The sequence below is a fragment of the Zerene cesonia genome, chromosome 26 (assembly GCF_012273895.1).
Source record: "Zerene cesonia ecotype Mississippi chromosome 26, Zerene_cesonia_1.1, whole genome shotgun sequence".
NCBI classification, from domain to species: Eukaryota; Metazoa; Arthropoda; class Insecta; order Lepidoptera; family Pieridae; genus Zerene; species Zerene cesonia.
In genome coordinates, this window is record NC_052127.1 from 429,734 (window position 1) to 449,911 (window position 20,178).

The window sequence follows — 20,178 nt, forward strand, 5'->3', positions numbered from 1 at the left end:
ATATGTATGTACATATTCAAGTAGGTATGTCTGTTTGTAATTGCAAACAGTGCAAACGTAACTGATGCAATTATGCAATGGTTCATACGCGACGATACGTAGCTAATATAAAAAAAAAATCAATTTCGGTTACGGTGTCGGTACCGTGTCGTCATCATCGAAAAAAATATTCTTCCGTTTAAAATTGAATTCTAAAAAGACGAAACAGGCCTCGTACGTACGTACAATTACACGATGCGATGTAGGCGTCCGTTAATAAGTGAACTAAATGGAACTTTCGACCGTTACAATATAAATTAGTATCTGCCAAATATCTTTTATCGTTGACGTGCTAATATTTTTTTATCAATCGAGCGTTATTTCTCGGTATTGGTCGCACCGACGCCCACGGGGGCTGGCGACGTCACGCGCCATAAAGGTTGTCGAGATAGCATCGGCTAACTATATAATTACTATTATCTTATCTGTGAGCAAATTAAAGGCTTAGTTTCAGTAATGACACATTTGGCGCCAAAGTTGTGATAATGAGATAGGTAAGATAGTATCGCTTTCTTTGTCACGGTGTTTTTTTTTTTTTTGCTATTTTACGTTTGATATAAAAAGTTTTGACGATTAGATTCAATGAAACACTTTATTTTACTTGTATTTATTCCTTTTGCTATAAAAGATGTTTCAACAAATTTTTTTAATATATTCGCTATGTACACCCGCATTTTCTGAAGAAGCAGACCACTTGTTTTTTAGCAGAACACTTTATTAGATAAGTGAAATCAATTTATAAGTATTTTTTGCATAAACATGTTATACAAAATGTTATTCGACGTGTAGGGAACGTGTAGGAATATCTAGTAATAATTTTATATAAGACTAGCTAGCTGCGCCGCGCAGTTTCACCCTCGGACGAACTGACGGGCGCAATAGCAAGTAATAATTATATAGCTCATATTTTATCCTTATGTATTAGCTTTATTATGGTAGTTTCATAAAAATTTGTACGTGAAGTTTACAATCATTCATATGGATGGATGTTTAAAACAAACCTTCGCGTCTATAAAATATTATATCCACTAATTTGAAGCGACGTATGACAAGTATGACTTAAGACCCCGTGTGGTAACCCTGCGCATTGGCCCCGCTATAAACTTGTCGCCGCCAGCCCTACAAGCGCGTGAACCCGCGACCCGCGATCACGATGCGACCAACACGTTTACTGGTATATACATATATTCTATAAACGTTGTTCTATATCTAATTATTACGATGTTCGCGAAAACCATATATTTGACCACGTCGAACTTTTAAATCCTACCAATATTATCTAATATATAAAATTCTCGTGTCACAGTTTTCGTTGTCATACTCCTCGGAAACGGCTTGACTGATTTTGATGAAATTTTGTGTGCTTATCCGGTATCTATGAGAATCGGCCAACATCTATTTTTCATACCCCTAAATGATAAGAGAAAGGCAGAACAGCGTTTGGCGGGTGCAGCTAGTAAACACGAAAGTCGGGTTCTTCGTTGAAGTTCTTTCTTTCGAAAGTTGTGGATGGATTCATGTATGCATGTATGCATGTTTATTCTTTCACGCGATAACAGAACAACATGTCTCGCTGTTCACGCGAGTGACGCCGCGGGTTACAGCAAGTGTGATATCATGTTCTTACATATCTTCACATAGACTTCCGTTTATTTTTATTTTCATACACCCATATATTTCAGTACCTATATGAGCGTAATAAACATATTAAAAAAATGAGAACCATTTATGAATTTTACAACCGGCCCATAATGTTCGATTAAATTAAAGCGATACGTCGATGCGATACAATATCTTAAGTACTTTATAAAATAGATTTCACTAATCCACTTAATTCATTAGTATCAATTATCAAGTGCCTTTCGTGTTGTAGTATTTAATTGTAGCATTTCAGTATTTCATATTTACACTAGCTCTTGCCCGCGGCTTCGCACGCGTTTATTCGGAGTAGTTAAATAGATGTTATTTTACATATGGACCTTCTTCTTGAATCACTCTTTCTATTTAAAAAAAAACCATCAAATTCCGTTGCTTTAAAGATTTAAGCATACAGAGGGACAGAGAAAGCGACTTTGTTTTATTCTATGTAGTGATTTTGTTTAGCTAGCCGCTCGGCCCGGAACCACTCGAGTATGGCCATTATAGAAATATGACATTGTCTTTTTGCACAACATTAAAAAAATCGATTAAGTAGCTTACGAGATTATTTTGAACGAACTAACAAATGGACCAAAGCGGCTTAGAATAACTGGTTTTTCATTTATTTTATTTTGCACTAATAATAACTGTTATCTGTTTAATATTATTAGTCAATAAAATTCAATTTGAGACCTGGATACGTGTACTATACACAGGTAGATAGTTTGAGACTTCGCGGACGAAACCGAACATGATCCCGCGGCCCTCCCCCCTCATTGAAGCGGCTCGACGGAACACAGCGTCCGTCATAACCCAGGGTCTCTTCCCCGAGCGTCTGGGGTATGGGCAAAAACATTTCCCACTATAACAAAATATTACATATCACAAATCACGAGCGGTAATGCAAAATTATACTTATTTTGAAAGAAAGCTGGTGACAACGGTTCCGTAGTTTTTTTTTGTCTGCTCACTGATTGTCAAATAGTAATTCTTTCATTCAGCCCGGATAGGTCTACTGTTGGACATAGGTATATCCCGAAATGTGCCACAATTGGTTCGATACTTATTGGTTGCAAGCGGTCCGCCCTGGCTTCGCCCGTTCGCCTTCTTCAATATATAGGCTATCTAAAACTGAAAGAATTTTTCAAAACCGACCAGTAGTTCCTGAGATTAAATAAATAACAAAAAGCCAAACTCTTCAGCTTTATAATTATAGTATAGATTAATATTTTAATTATAGTACAGATTAATCTTCATTCATTTTCACTGATGACAAAATGTTTTGCAATATTTATTGAATGACGTCACGACTCTCAATCAGAATGAGTAAGTAATATTTTTATTCGTTTTTTTATCGTTCATTTCCACGTGTAACACGGTAATACATAGGTAGGATATGAATTATTGTGAAATAAAAACAATCCAACAAGCACTTAATGAACCCACTCGAAACACTGTTGTAGAAATCGGGATGTTTTTTCTGAATTTCAATCGAAGCCCTTTGTTGAATGGCACTATAATATTTTTATGATTAACTAAAGTGATAACAAAATAATATACTTACCTAGTTATAAAAAAAATTAAAAAAGAACTACGACAGTATCAACTAAATTGTCTCACTTGCTCTTCACAGAGTCAAATGTTTAATTCGATCGATCCTAATCTAAACGATATACTCATGAAATTATTATATTGCCACTGATTCTTGATAAGTGTACAAAGTTTGAATTAAATCTGCCCCTTTAAGTAGGTTAAAATCTCTCTGTGTGTAATGAGTCTAAAGGAGTCGGTTATAAAACGTACTGATGTAGCGAATGAAAGCCTGTTAAAAATACATTATTGCACATGCTAACAAAACGTGCATTATACGTAAATACAGTCCTGCGAATTAATCTAACGCTTAGCATCAACTAGCGCCATTGTTATCCAAACGTATGAAAAAACTACTAACGTCAATTAGAGTGCCGCTCTTGCCCAGCATTCAGCGCGGGTCGAGTGCCCCGTAGGTGCGAGCACCACGCGAGTAATGGGCTCAATTGTGTAGCCCTGTACCGCTGCAGGGCATGGGGTGCTGACACGTCGGATTGGTAGGCAATCGATCGTGCGTGCGTGGACGTTATGTGAAGATGATTCAATGAATTGATACATTTTCAGAGATTGATATGACTTCAAGGATATTATATGTACTGAGGGATGTTTTATTATTGTGTTGTGTGACGATAGATATTATATACCGTCGTTTTCGTAATAAAATTTACATTTGATATTAATTAACAATTATCACGATATGTGGAGAAACGTACCGTTCGAATGGAAATGCTTAATTTCATATTTTTATAGAGGTTATCAATAAAGACATGAGTAGATTTTTTTTAATATTCAACATAGATTTATTTGACCACGTAGGTGTGAAATTGTGCTTTATTAAAACATTTTGTGCAACTTCATAAATTGTGTTTAGTTATAAAAATTGTCCTTTTTACTTTTTTCAGTAAAAATACGTCTTATGAATGTTTTACATAAACCATAGGTACGGCTTAAAGCTATATTTTTATAGTTTTATACTCGGTTTCCTCACGAGGTTTTCCTTCACCATTTTTAAGCATCGGTGATGTTATCCACATGTGCAGATAAATTGAAAAATCAACTTAATTCCTGCCCGCTCGCCCGGTCTCGAACCCCGACTTATCGATTTTGAAGTCCGAGTTTCTCACCACTGAGCCACCACTGCTTTTTATATACATGTGTTAGTTTATCTTGAACGAAAGTTTGGGTTAAGTTTTACTCTAGGAGTTGTTGTATATCTAATATTATATCTATATAAATGAAAATGAATCGCCATAAGTGTTGCCAATCGTAAAAATTGAGAACGGCTCCACCGATTCGGCATACTTTTTTAACATCTTTGTTATAGCTCAAGAAATTTTACTTATGCAAAAATAGAACTGTGTGTGTGTGCTACGGGTCGGACCGTAAGCAAATAGTAAAATAAAATAAACAACGATGTTTACATAAGTGAATAGCACTAAGGCCAATTAAAAGATGTGATAACACGATTTAATATTGCCATATAGTATATATAAACAATCCAATCAGTTGCATTCGCACGATTCGTTGAACAAATACGCAACGGTAAAACGATTAATTTCCTACAATAACACGACAAAATCAATGATCGATAAACAATCGGAGCGGACCTGCGTAGTTTCGGCTGCGGTCCGAACGGGGTCAACGCATAAATTGAATTGTACTTTATATTTTGTTGCGCTCGTATATCCCTCAGCTGTGACGTCCGGAGCTGTGTTCGACCGTGCGTTACCACTATTATATTCCACTTTTGGAGATGTGCACGGAGGTACCGACAGCCAAGGGTTTCATATTGTTCTAAGTTACTTACCACCTTAACTGAGCCCCAGTAGAGCGTCTAAAAAGTGACAACCTTTCAGAGAATAGCCCGAGATTAATACGACAATGGGAAACGGTAGGTAGGCTGGCTGTTATTATCAACCGACTTTAAAAAAAGGAGGACCTTATCGATTCGTTTTAATTTTTTTTGTTTGTTACCTCATAACTGTTTAGTGGGTGAACCCACTAGTCTTGGTCTAGTTCTGATAATTTGAAGGCAGTTTAGTTTTTTGCTTAAAAATAATAATGCTATCTGAACAACAACCAGAAAACAATAAATATGTTGTATATATAATACCTACTTACCCACAGATTTGTATTAATATTGAGGGGTAATATATTGTAGTTGAATACTTTAAAGTGTATTTCAATCCAGTGGACCCAACAGGGTCTGAGAGCGGAAGCACAATTGCTCCACCCTCGCAATCGTCGCGGGCGCTCACCTATTTGGGCACCGCGTATTTCGCCAAACGCCAAATTTGTATGTATTCCCTACACAATGGCCGGGGCTTCGCGCTCTGCAGGCCCCGGCTGGCAACCGCGCTTTTTTCCTTCACCCACCATTGTTTGCGCCAAGGCCGCATCTAAGAGACGGTGTACCAATTTTTTTGGTGGAAGTGTGTCGACACGACTGTAGGTAGGCCCTCGAGGCCTCGATCTTACAAGATCGCGCCGTGGCCGCTCCCACCTTGACGAAAGATCGCTTTTGTAACGGCGGCGTACGGCTACAGTGCGAACTTACCTGCTGTGGATGCTAGGATGCGATTTAAAATTAGCTGTAGGTGTATTTTGGGTTTGATTTAAGACACGCGTGTAATGTAGAGCGTGTTGTTTGAGTTTTGTAAATAGTCGTTTGTTTGATAAAACCCGTTATACCTTCAAACAAGTATATTGTTTACTACACGCATATTGCATATCTTTATTGGAAATTCTATTGCTGCTGACTTTATTCTCTCAACTGTTTAAACAAAGACGATATAAGTTCGTGACGGATTTTAATTACTAACAAAAAGGTGCTCATTTTAAGTCTAGAAGAAGTTCTCAATTATATTGTTTTATTTTTAATTCGATAGTTACTTTTATATATTATAGCTTTGTGGGTTGTTCAAGCGATGTTGCTCTTTGTGTGCTGACACGAAATTGTTACATTTGGTTAACATTTTACAATCTGTTAAGGAACCTTGCTCTAGGGACATCGGTGACCATTCTTGTAGGAAGGAATTGTTAAGACTGTATTTATCTATAGATCAGACGCAGCCATAACTGTAGGTCAACTTATTTACTTGTACTATCATTACATGTTCAGTTAGTTCGATCGAATTTGAATATCGGATGAGAAGTATTCGGGCTTATTCAGTAGATTCTAACTGTTTTACCTACATCACTTAGTAAAATTGCAGTTTTGGAAGCGTGATTTTTTTTTAATCGGTCCAGTAGTTTTTGTGAGAGAGTGACAAATATGCTTACATAAAAATCTTTACTCTGTAATATAATTTGTTATGATATTAGTATCATAGATTTACTTATTTAATTGCCCTAATTTAATATTAAACGTGTCCTTGGACAGTAATAACGGTGAACACGCGTTATGAGAACGACCGAATATATTAAAAGTGACTTATTTGCCCAACGATAAAAGATATCCAGTAGTAAATACGGCGCATAAACATATTATTGTTATCACGAAGTGTGTATATAGCTATACGTACATTTTATTGAAAATAAAACTTTTTTACGATATCCCGTTTATGGCGGCTTTTATGGTCACCGTGCATCGTTTGATGCCTTCGCCGTGTTAGAGGATACATTTTATTTGTTTTCCCGGATATATATTTAGTGTATTGTATCGCTTTGCAACAATATCTCACGAGAATGGTTAACGGCCAATGCAGAGTATCTAATAAAAGTATATACATAATATTATACTTTATATATTTTGTTTTATTACGTACCTACCGTTGTCAGACTTAATTGATTCATAAACGAAGGGCGTGAAAGTGCATTTTTATATTCATTACTTATTTGGAGTTGCTACACAGTGTTTTTGTGTAGGTATGATGAGCTTGCTATTTACATGTGTCATTTCATATATTTTTTAATTCTTATTTGAAATAGGGTGACTCCGTGAGTTTGTATGTAGGTATAATTAACATCTGGACTGCTGGATCATTAATTTAAAGGACGTTGTATCATCTTGATACATAGTTTCGTTTTCTTTTATTGTAATATGTAATATGGTTTTTTGAGACAATGAATAAGTAAAATTGATACCAATAATTAATAGGAAGCAAGTTTATTTAAGAGAGAATATTATAAGACAATAACCTAAACTGTACTGTCTTTTCTACCAACTGCCTAGAAATCGGGGTAGTTCATGGTCAACATTAAATAAAAACATGTACAATTATTTTAAAGCCAACCGAAATAACATAAATCTACGAAAATGTTGCGTCAAATAATTTACGAGTATTTCGCCAGTGGCGTATAAATCCATGTTGTAAAGCGGCGGACAGTTAGCGTCGATCCGTCCGGGATCCGCGGCCCCCGGCCGAAATTGGTTTCCTTCGCGTTTCGCTCTAGCACAGTGTAGGAACGCTCCCAGCCGCCACGGGAATAGACCCTTTTTTGTTTTATCCACAATTGCTTTTCTGTACATCGTTCACCGTTCGCATCTCGGGAACGAACGCCGCATCTGAAGACACCTCTGGTTGGACGTTTGTGGAATTTCCTATTGGATATGTTATTGCTGAATGATAGGGGGAGTAGGGGGTGCGGGGGAGAGCTTTGCTACCTAATCTTTTGTTTTAACGTGAGCGTGTTACTTCAAGTATGTCGATGGTTCTTAATTTTTATACGAGGCCGTACCAAGTGCCGTACCTGTCTAGTCCATATTTTGTATATCTTACATCCACGAAAAATATATGCCTAGCTGAGGAGGTTTGCTTGTTTGTTTGTTTGTTTGTTTAAAGCTGCTAATCTCAGGAACTATTGCATCGATTTCAAAAAATATTTCACCGTTGCAAATAAGTATGTGATTTCAAAGTCCTACACGTACCGAGGGCGCAGCCAGGGCGGAAAGCTACTATTAAATTATATGTTCAAAAAAATTGTGGTTATGGCATTAAGCTTAAGGAAAGGGAACGCGATATTGCTTTATAAATGTCAAATAATACGGGAAACGTACAAAAGGCAAAAGTTGAAATTGTGAGTTCCCATTATTTAGGTCTAAACGTAATATTAATTTTGCTTAGAATTATTAAATTTCACCCGCGATTCCGTCTCGTCGGCGCGGCGTAAGAACACATTTTTATATTGAAAAATCCCTCGCAGCTGCTTTGTTTTTCTTCTGTTGATCTGTAGGGCAATCGAAATAGAATTTCTTTGTGTATTTAGGGCGTACATATTTGAGAAACTTCGAATTTTTTGATAATTATGTTATACTAGATCTTATGATTCGATTTTATTCTGGATAATTAAAATGTCTTAAACGGTAATAATATAGGAACCTATTGTGCTATATAACTGCCTACGCTCCGGTATTTAAACTGTATTGTGTAGGTCGTTAGATATATACACAATAATACGTGACAACTTCATGTTGTATGTATAACTTAACGAAAGTTCTTTTGCGAACAAATCTGTTTATATACATGCATGCATGAATATATAACATATTGAATATTAAACGCTCATGAACGTAAACCACATTCAAATTATCGAAACTCGACCAAATTTAAACGAGACCACAGGGGAGGCGCTAGCTTTTAAATAAAAGAGTTCCACTCAAAAGCCAGCAAAGTCAAAAATAATTGCATTAAATTTGATGACCTCTTTTTAAGTCAGTGTAAAACCATTGAAGCGATTGCAATGAAATTTGGTACGTAGACAGCTGGACAACTGGAATAACATATAGGCAACTGTTTATCCCGATGTGCCTACGGGATACGGACTTACGCGGGTGAAACCGCGGGGCGCAGCTAGTGATTTATAAATCGGTGAGCTTAGACGAATCCGTCGTCACCGGGACGCACACGAGTCGACTTGTGCACAAGTGATTAGACACGGGACGTGTGTGGTGAAACGGCGAGATGTGACCATTCCGCGATTGCCAACACGGTGACATAACCCCTGTAGACACATGCACGTGGTGTGACGGCGAGGCGGCTGAACGCCACGAACGATACGCCACGTATTGTTGTGTGGGCGTGACAATGCGATTTCTGATGTCGATTGTGATGATGATTCTACTTTCTAGTCACGGGACAATCGGTCAGCGTGTGAGGGCTAAGACGAAAGTCCTAGGTTTGTTAGGTGAAGGTTCGTTACATGTGTGCAATCATCGATCGGCTAGGACTAGTTAGTGGTAGTAGTAGTAGTAGTAGTAGTTAGATACCGAAATAAATAGGATTAAATAAAGTTGTAATCTCGCAATGGTATTATAGAAGAGTTTGATTTTATTTATAAGTAAGTAATGCAATATAGTCTATATTAAATTATAATCGATTGTCATATCGGCAATGTGAGCGGTAATCTAAATTCTACAAATTAAAACTTAATCATATTTTATAGTATGGTTTTTAAAAATAAACAGATAATACTCCAATTTAGAGATAACCATCGTCATTGTATGTCATTTACAATGAATCATAAGAACTCTATTACAATGCACATTACACTGATTATGTTTTTAACATCCTCTTATGAATGAATAATAGAAGACATGTTTGTTTCACACATTTCTCATATTTAACGTGCTTTTTATGTTCATATAGCCGCTGTAGGTAACTCGAGAGGAACTTTTAAAGACTGATAGATTTAACGACTGTCCGGTCGTTTCCGAACTTTTAAGACACATCGAAACTTTGTTTACCAGAAGTTAGTGGAAGTTTTTAAGTAATATTTTATTTCGAGGGCCAATAAAATCGGACGTAAAATGTTTGTTGTTGCACTTTAGCAAACTGGTTTTTATATATATAAGATTTCATTTCAACAACTGCACGAATATCAGTTGTTTCATAGTTAGTTGCTGAATGATTGAATAGCAAACATATCAACGTCCGTGCCAACATTTCGATTCAATACATCAGTGAAGCACGATAACGTAAGTATTTATTTTCACAGTCTCGTCATCTCACGTCACATTTGTATGCCTTAATGCGTCGTTAACAATATAATAAATGCCTTATATAATAGAGAATAACGCGAGCGTCGTGGGTTTTGATAGCCGTTGAACCTCGCTCCGGGCCATGCGAGGTACCCGCTCCGCAATCTCGGGGTCATCGGTGTGACGACAGACGGGGCGGGGACGGTGCGGAATGTGCCTCGCTGGGAAGTAAAGGTCGACAGCGCATCTGCGACTCGTGTACCGCTGTTTGAAGTTGCTAGTGGCGCGGTGATGGAATTGGGTCGGGTTGCAGGGGAAGTTATGCGGCCGTTAAGTGTGTGTCGTGGTTGTTTTGCGAGTTGGGATTAGTACTCATGCAAGTTCGTCTATGGGACTATGGGTTTTAGTTTATATTCTATTCTATAAAGACGAATATGTAAGCACACTTATAATTCAAATATGAAGTCAAAGTTCAAAGTTTTTGGTGTGAAAATTACGACGAAACAGGAATGAGAAGAAAACGATCAAAATATATAATCATAATTGTATCTCTATTACCTATATGATATTTATATCTAAGACACAGCTTTCATTAGCTGAACACATCGGCAAATATACTCAAAAACGCAAACAATTAGGGACAAACAATATTTCCGTCTATTGGAAGTTTGAAGAGCAATAAAAATATACTCGAGTGGGATATAAGCGGAATTGCGGAGGGGTGGAGCTGAGGGGGAGTCGCCCGCGGCCGATGGGGCTGTTTATTGTACTTAATGATTGAAAATTGAGGCAATTTAGTGTGGGCTACACCCAAACACGCTGTATTGTTTTTTTGTTTGTGTAATTTTTGTTTGTGAATGAGAAATAACATACAAGTTAATAAGGTGGTCATTTATGGATTTAAATCGGGTAGGTGGAATTATTTTCGTAATTAATTTTCAATTAAAAATTTGAAAACCTGCAATATAAATTATCACTTGGGCGGAGTTGTGGCGAGTATTGCCTAAATATAAACCAATACCAGCATAACACCAAGTATAATGGCTTTTGAACATCTGCAATCTTATACTTCTTCATACTCATATAGGTACATATATTGTATTATAAATTATGCAATAGACGGCGAAACTCTACAAATAAAACATCGCTCGATCCGCGGACAATGTGTATTTTATTATTTTATGAGCGGTACGAAAATAATGCTGTGATTGAATACACGTTACGTACACAACGAGCGGACGGACAATCAGATCCGAGTGTACGTCGATACGCGGTGACGTCGCTCGACGTGTGTGTGTGTGTGGGGGGGGTTATATTGTTGAATAATGACATGTGTATTGTGATAAGCGGTGGTTAAGTGGTGCGGGAGGCGCTTACAAAAAGTCTTGGAATGTAAACGACCCGGAGGACTCTACTTAAAGGTACCCAAATATGCTCTTCTAATAAACATATTCATTATTAAGCCATAAACGTTGCTTATTTTATCCGCAAAATTGCAGTATCACGTGCAAATTAAATACCGCCTCCCTACCGTACAGTTTATAAGCGATTAATTCATTTATTAATTACGACCGGCAAATGATTGCATTCATTTGTTAATTGTTTAATTCAATAACGCGCGTATATTTATCAAAATTCGACTCGACGTTTCCGTTCATAACATGAATTGCGGCGATGCACACACACACACACACACACAGCCGCCCGCTAATTGTTCGGCGCCGTGTCACACCAACGCGCGTCTAACGTGTAGCGTGACGTCACGCGGGCCGCGAGCCTTGCGCAAGCGACGCGGCGCAAAGCGGTCCCGCATGCCGCGCTCTCAATGAGTTCACTTGGCAGATGGTATCTTTGTCTCGGCGTTTTCTAATAACAATGCGCCGAAACCGTGTGGCGTGTAAACTTGCAATGTAAATAAAAATTATATAGATATTGTCAAAATTTTAATTGAATGGATGAATAATGATTATCTTTAATCCGACATTAAAGCGACAGGTAGTAATGATAGTTGGACGCGTATTTATTGCATTCTCTAATGATTTATGAGGATTAAAGTATTTAATTTAAATTATATTATAATTTTTAAATTGAGAACGTTGAGGAGGACAATGTTATCTGATTAACGTTATTATTTTATAGCATCTGACGTTATGCAAATTGATGTCTATAAATCATACGTTTTTATGATGGGTTCTGGTTGTTTTTATTCATTCCACTTAGTTTTAAGTAGATAAGTAGGTTAGTTCGTTGACCGGTTGTAAGCAGAAGATGAACGTCACAAACACGGTATCATTATCATCATGTATAAATATAATTAATATATAATTAATTATATTACATAAATAATTGACAATTGTACGCCGCATGGCGGATCACAGTAGAACTTTATATAAAGTAATACCTTCCTTATAACCTGTGAATCGCAATAAATTATTTTGAATTTGAATTTGAAAATTTTGAATTATTTCAATCGCGCGATCGATTAGCGTATAGAGAAATATGCTCCTCAGCCACTGAACATAAAAGCAACAATGGTGTTACGCGACGGTGTGAGCGCCGGGCCGCGCGGTGCATCGCTGGCGCCTGTTCAACGATTTAGTAACCAACGACTTAGTTGCGTTTTGTATCCAGCGGCGGCGACGGCGTTGCATCTGTTCGCGATACATTGCTGCGCTATTTAGGGCCTGTGATTCGATTCTATTTGTTCGTAGCTAGCGATGGATTTGCTGTGTAATCGTTATGTTATTTTGTGATCGGGAAACCTTTTTATTTTTGTATGTTTGTTACGTTTTCATGCAAAACTCACTGGTCTGAGTTTTAAAATTTCTTTCACCATTACAAAGCTGCAACTTCTATATGTACCACCTTAAGAGTATTTCATAATTTTTAAAATATTTGAGAGCGTATGGAATGAACGGGATATAATTAGGCGTAAGGCCTCCAATGAACCTTATGCCTCTCCAAATGTTCATGGGCGGTGGTAGCGCTTACCATCAGGCGTCCCACCAGCTCCATTGCCGACTGTAACATAAAAAAAAAATAATAATAATAATTGATGTTCGTTTTGACTAATGTGAGTTGATTGTTTCATTAACAATTTATATTATATACTTATTATCGTCGTATAGTATAACTGGAGATGTATTGTCCTTCTTAGTTATTTCCCTTTGTCGTACGATGACGAGACCGAAATAAAACCTTCTCGTGTCTTACAATCTTATCCATTCATGCATAGGATAAAACTTTATATATGTATCCATTTTGATCCCTATCACGTTGTGATACGGTTGCGGTTCGCGTGACGATCCGGCCGTGACCTTAGCAACGGCGGTGGGTGAAAACTTAGTCCGCTGTAAGATGTTCAGGATTAAGCCTAAACCCTGGATAGCTCTCGTGGATTGATGGTCTGGATGATGAGTCAGCGGGGAAATTGCGTTTAGGCAGATAGTTGATGTAATTAAATTAGATCTACGAAGATTGTTGATGTCATTACATGACTATGTATAGTTTATGAAATTAAATATTTTTTGTTTGTCATGCCTACTTTATATTTTTTTGTTTTTAACTAGCGGCCCGCCCCGGCTTTACACGTGGTACGTTTTTTTTCTCCATAAGAACCATCCTTGTGCGTGAACAAAAATGTTAAGAAAAATTGCTGATTTGATCGAGCCGATCTCGAGTTTTTGGTTTTTAAAATAATAACAACTTTGGTCCGGTAGATTTGTGAAAATATTGAAGGTTATTTTGACTTGTATATTAAAAGTCGTAAATAATTGATAATATATACCAGACGAAATCGGAGACATCAGCTAGTTGAAAATTTAAAAAGATATTCGTAATAATGTATCCAATATAATTACAGGTAGGTAATTTGTCTGAGTCCATTATCTACACTAATATTATAAAGTGGAAAATTTATATTTTTGTGTATTTGTAAGGTTTTCAAAAATTGCTTTACGTTGGCTATATAATTTGTACCACGGGTGAAGCCGGGGCGAACAGCTAGTGACACATAAGCGTTCATAATCATAATAGTTAGATTGTATCTAAAATTAGTTACCTAGTGCTCTAGACACCACTCGTTTTCAGTAATCGAACTGATATTTTCAACTGACTCTAAAAAAAAAGAGGTTATGAATTTGGATGTATTTTTTTTTTTGTTAATTTATAATCTTTTGTACAGCTATTTCGATCTTTGATTTATAATTTTATTTTCCACTAAGTACATATTTCAAATTGATATACCAATTAATATTTATGATGTTTAAATAATTGAATTTTATATTAAATCACTTAATATTATATAATTACTTAAATGAAATTATATTAAATATGAATTATAATAATAAAATTATAAAGTAATAAAACACTTTCGTCGTGCAGGTGGAACCGTATTCTCAGATTTTAGAAATTGAATTATTTTTGTCCGCTCTAATAAATAATTAATTATCCTTCACGAATAGACAGCCCATTCAGAGCTATATTGAAACACGCACAGGTGATCCAACAACATCATCATCTCTTTATTAAAAAGATAAAAAACATACGTATAATACATTTCAACAATAATTCCAAATTGTAAGCCGCGACTGAAATCCCTAAGCTCTTCAATGCATACACGCCCTAAGCTTATTATCCTTACTTTGATAAACAATATCCTACCTTATCTGTGTGCTGTGAAGATTAATTTTGAGTTACATGTAGTAATTAAGGCTGTCTATACACTGGCAGATTGTAAAACTATCTTGTAGGGGGTACCTATTGAACGTGTTTTACAAATAAAAATATAATATAATAATAAATGTTACAAATAATTTCGGGTTCTTATAGTTTTGTCAGTATCTTCAGTTATAATAGAGACACAAAAGTATTCCGATGTTTTCAGTAACGTAATACGTAATTACATGACTGTCACATGGATATTTTACTGTTGATAACCGTTTTTTCTTGGAACTTAATTCGCTGTAATCAACTGTTAGGTATACTACTCATATGGATGCTCTCACTTGACAACAATTATTGTGCCTCGTTTCATATTTTTAAAAAGTAGTACTTATTTTTTGAGTTATATATGCTACATATATGTCACCAACCATAGCATGGTCGTAACAAAAATGCGAGCGCCTGGTCGCAGCTGAGTGGCAGCCCTACACAGTACACAACTACCCTAAATCGTGCAATTAGTGACGCATGTTTCTCTAGCAGGGCTGCCAGGTGGCAGTTTAATAATACGTATTAGGCGTGTGTTATTATTTTTTAATTGCGCTTTGATTGCGATTGACGTGCGCCGTAAATGTGTATGTAAAAGTTCTAAATTCAGGGGTGTTTTGTGATAGCATCGGTCCGTGGGGTTTTCGTTTTTTAGTGACGTGTTTTTTTTTTTTGTTTTTTTTTATTTTAATATGCGCGATGTAGAGGTGTGAGTGTATGTATCAGCATGGGTAGGATGGATAAATGTTGATGAAGTTTGCTTATAATCGTTGGATATTTTTAAAAGTAGCTGAAATAGACTGTAGATAACACAAAGCAAACATTTACAAGTTTTAAATGAGTTTTATTACTTTAAATCATAATAAACCAGCTGTTCGCCCCGATTTCGCCTAATGAGTGACATATAGCCTATGTCACTCATTGTAATCGCGGCTTTCTAACGGTGAAAGAATTTTTGAAATCGGTCCAGCCGTTCACGTGTGATGGCATGACCGCGGAGAATAGCGATTCATTTTTATATACATGGTAAATTGATATACATATACGAATGAATCAAGTAATTCTACTTGTTCTATTATTTAAGTGCACACGCGAGAATCATACACTTTGATACAAAATAGGTAAAGTGCCGGATCGTACACGCGATTCATTCATTGCTCTGATTATATGATAATGTGTTAATCGCGTGTAAAATCAATTTACTTAAAAGCAAAAAAAAAAATCTTATTCTCATTTAGTTTGTTTTTTACCATTTTCTCATTGGCACGTGGAAAGTTACAATTACTGAGTGAATAGCAGCTAGACTCATCATCATCATCAGCTCATATATGTTCCCACCGCTGGGACACAGGTTCAGGCCATAATCCACCACGCTGGCCAAGTGCGGGTTGGCAGATGTCAAAAGTCGTCGAACTTTTGATTCTAGGACATGCCGGTTTCCTCACGATGTTTTCCTTCACCGTTTTTAAGCAGTGGCGATATTATATGTGCAGATAAATTGAAAAATCAATTTATTTCCTGCACGCTCACCTAGTCTCGAACCCCGACTTGTCGATTTTAAGTCCGAGGTCCTCACCACCTCACCACCACTGAGAGCTAGAACATTGAAGGTAAATAACAATAGGTAGGAATCTAAAGCGAAGGTTCCTGATAATTTTACAGAACAGATCTTTCCTTTTCCTACACTGTAGGCGATTAGAATTATCTATATTTGTAGGTGATTGTAAAATTTGTAATTGAACGAACGTTTATTTGAATCGCAGAACGCAGGCAACGTGTGTTTGTCTTTCCAAATGTTAAACGGTCGCTTTCTTTGCCTGTAGTACATACATACATACATACATACATACATACATACATACATACATACATACATACATACATACATATATACATACATACATACATACAGCCTATGTCTCTCAGGAGTCACGTACATCCAACAGTGAAAGAATTTTTGAAATCGGTTCAATAGTTCCTGAGCGTGTTCAAACAAACAATAATTATATACATATTATATTCGTCTTATTCACAGTATCGTGCACCTATGATATTTTATTTTACCTTACACTGGAAACCCTACGGAATCCAACAGATGTCTACCTACATGTATGATGATCCGTCTGTATGTCCGTCCGAATGTAATTTGCGTAGGGTTAACATAGACGCGTGTGCCGCGTGGGGGTGAATCGAAAGCCTTATCAGTACATAGCACTGTACGGCTTGTGTCCCTCAATATCCACATACTGTACACTGCATATTATGTACGTAGCGTGTGTGTGTAACCCTTTTGATAGAGATGGGGTGTCTAGATGCAATAAAAATGAATAAACCAGTTTGAGAGATTTGTGTGTGATTATTTTCACAAAGTTTTAATTTTGAGTTATATTTGAAAGTGTAGCCAGGCGTGTATTTAAAAGGTCATTAAAAATATAGTCGTTTTATACTTTATTCACTTACTGTATGTGTACATACAGCATAATTTAATAATTGCGTTTTTTGCAATAAAAGTTTTAAAGCCACTGGCTAATTAATTATCTACAGCATTACTACACGAATTATTATTATTTTACTTTCCCTAAAAAATCAATCTTACAAACACAAGTACCCCCCATGATCGAGGTTTTGCATCACGACGTGTGCGTACGATGTCGCATCGTTTTTGTCCCCGCCGATCGCGACGTGCAGACACCCGCGCGCGAGCTGAAAAATACCGTCGCGCTGAGTGTATTATATCTATAAAAGGCGTACACTGGAGCTGCAGAGGGCAACGACACGGCGCGGCGTATGATCGATGTCGCGATACCTCGTCGATCGATCTACCGATTGTGTTTACCCGACTGCGACTGCGGAAGGAGGCTAATGTTATTTTTTTCAGACGTATTTGGGAGCACTTGCGTGTTGTAAGGGCGGGTTTAAAGTTAGTTAGTAGGCTTTCTGCAAAACTATAGTAATATCTGAAACCTTGTTTCTACACTTTAACCTCATACTCCAACAATTTATATGGAATAATTCACATAACCATGTATTTGACACTTAATTTGTGTATGTATTTATATAACTAAATTAATAATAAAATGAAAATAAATTAGAAGAGTAGATATCTTTGCAGCAAATCATTAGATATATTTCTGCTACGCTTCGACTACAATGAGACAGAAAAACCGCTAGTGACTAGTATTATTTAGAACCAGTTAAATTTATATTCTTCTGTCCTTATCTTGTTGAAATTGTATAACTCGAACACCGAATACACAAACCTTAGCACTAGACAAAAACAAAATAGTAATAATAATAAAATTATATAAATCACTTCCCTGCTGTAACACAGTCGGTGGATTAGCACAGAGGGAAGTCTTATCGTTTACATTTCTAATAATTGCTATGTATAATAATAATAATTTTCATCTTTTTCGGTTAACTCTTGCCTTTTTATGTACAAAACACACTACATATTGATATAATATCGAAAATTTAGCCTAATTTCAGAATATCCGATTGAGTTTGTGTTTTGTGTTTGTTGCAATATCCACATTCGGATGGTGTATGAACATAAAATTCATTAAAGTAGTTATGTTTCTCAGAACATGCGGAATATTCGTTTGAAATATATATAGAAAATACGAGACGCTCGTTTCGGCTCCGTCCGGATATAAAGATTTCTGTTTTATTCCAAGGGATCATTTAATCGGGATAAAAAGTATCCTATCACCCAAGTCAGTTCATACACTGTCTGTATACCAAATTTCATCAAAATTCCGTTCAGTAGTTTCAGCCTGATTGACGGACAAACATCCAAACGAACAAACTTTCGCATTTATAATATTAGTGTGATATAGTGTGAATCCCACTTCACACTATGCGTTTTCGATATTTACGGCGTTGAGGCATTTCCTACTTAATCCTACTTCCTACTAATATTATAAATGCGAAAGTTTGTAAGGATGTGTGTGCGTTTGTTGCTTTTTCACGCAAAAACTACTGAACTGATTGCAATGAAATTTGTACATAGACAACTGGACAATTGGAATAACATATATAGGCCATCTTTTTATCCAGATATTCCTACGGAATACGGACTTAAGCGGGTGAAACCGCGGGGCGCAGCTGGTCGTCTATAAGGGCCTCCGTCACCTTGTCGGTGAGAGAACGACCGAACTCGTGCCAAAGCATGCTCGACTCGATTCTTATTCCGCAGCCTGCAGTTGGACAATTAAGCTTGTTAATACATCTGGTGAAATCTGAATTTGTACAGTCTATCATATTGTCGAATATCTGTATATATATGTATAGCAGTTGAATGGGTTGCAATGTGGGATTGCAGAACTAATTATGAATAAGTATGACTTACATAATATAAGCTTTTGCCCGCGGCTGCGCTTGCGTTCGAATTTATTTATTTATTTATGAAAATTTCCAACAAAGAATACAGATCATTTGTAAAGCTTGACAAATAGTTATACATGGTATTCTGTAACTTTAATTGCAGGACATTACACTTAACACTATAATTTTATGTCAGGTGTGTTAAAAAAATAGTGAATTATTAATACAACAATATAGTGTTGTGTTATATTTAAAAAAAAAACATTAAAATAAAGTTATATAATAAAAATTGAAAATTGAAGGTAAATCTACTATTTTCAAATCCGCTATCTGAAGCCGCACAAAAAAACGTTCAAATCGGTGCAGCTGTTTAGGAAGAGTTCAGTAGCAAACACACACCCAGAAGAAAGATATTTATAAAGACTCATTAAGCGTCTAATGCGTACATTATTATTTTATCTAACCACATATGAAAAATCACAACTCGGCGAAATTACCTCCAATTTTGTGTGTTTGTTCGTCGAGTCAGGATGATAAAATAAACTTTACTATTTTCTTGTGTTTTATTTTACGCGAGTATTATACATTTAGAAATTAAAGACTAACGGATTTTAAACGCGAGTGTTTCATTATATTACTAATCCGACATTTCAAACACTTTACAGTGAACGTGGTCACGGGGAGACTCGTTTATTTGCTGTTCCTGTTCGAATTCCGATATAAAAATTTTCCGATATCTTACGTCCTTTCACGGATCTCAAACTATCTAAATACCAAATTTCTTCCAAATCGGATGAGCAATTTTGGCGTTAAAGTGTAATATAAACTTATGTTCATTCACATCTATAATACTAGTACATGGATGGATATTACTAACTAACCTGACCTAACGTTATAACATTATATAACACGATCACATTATAAATATGTACACAGATTGAATACCTATGACTCAA

At 36.3% G+C, this 20,178-nt stretch overlaps 1 protein-coding gene across 1 annotated transcript in view; it reads left to right on the forward strand.

The window, feature by feature from the left end:
- LOC119837143 (translation initiation factor IF-2-like) overlaps positions 1-20,178 on the forward strand; it is a 63,366-nt gene that overhangs the window by 20,681 nt on the left and 22,507 nt on the right. The window lies entirely within an intron of this gene.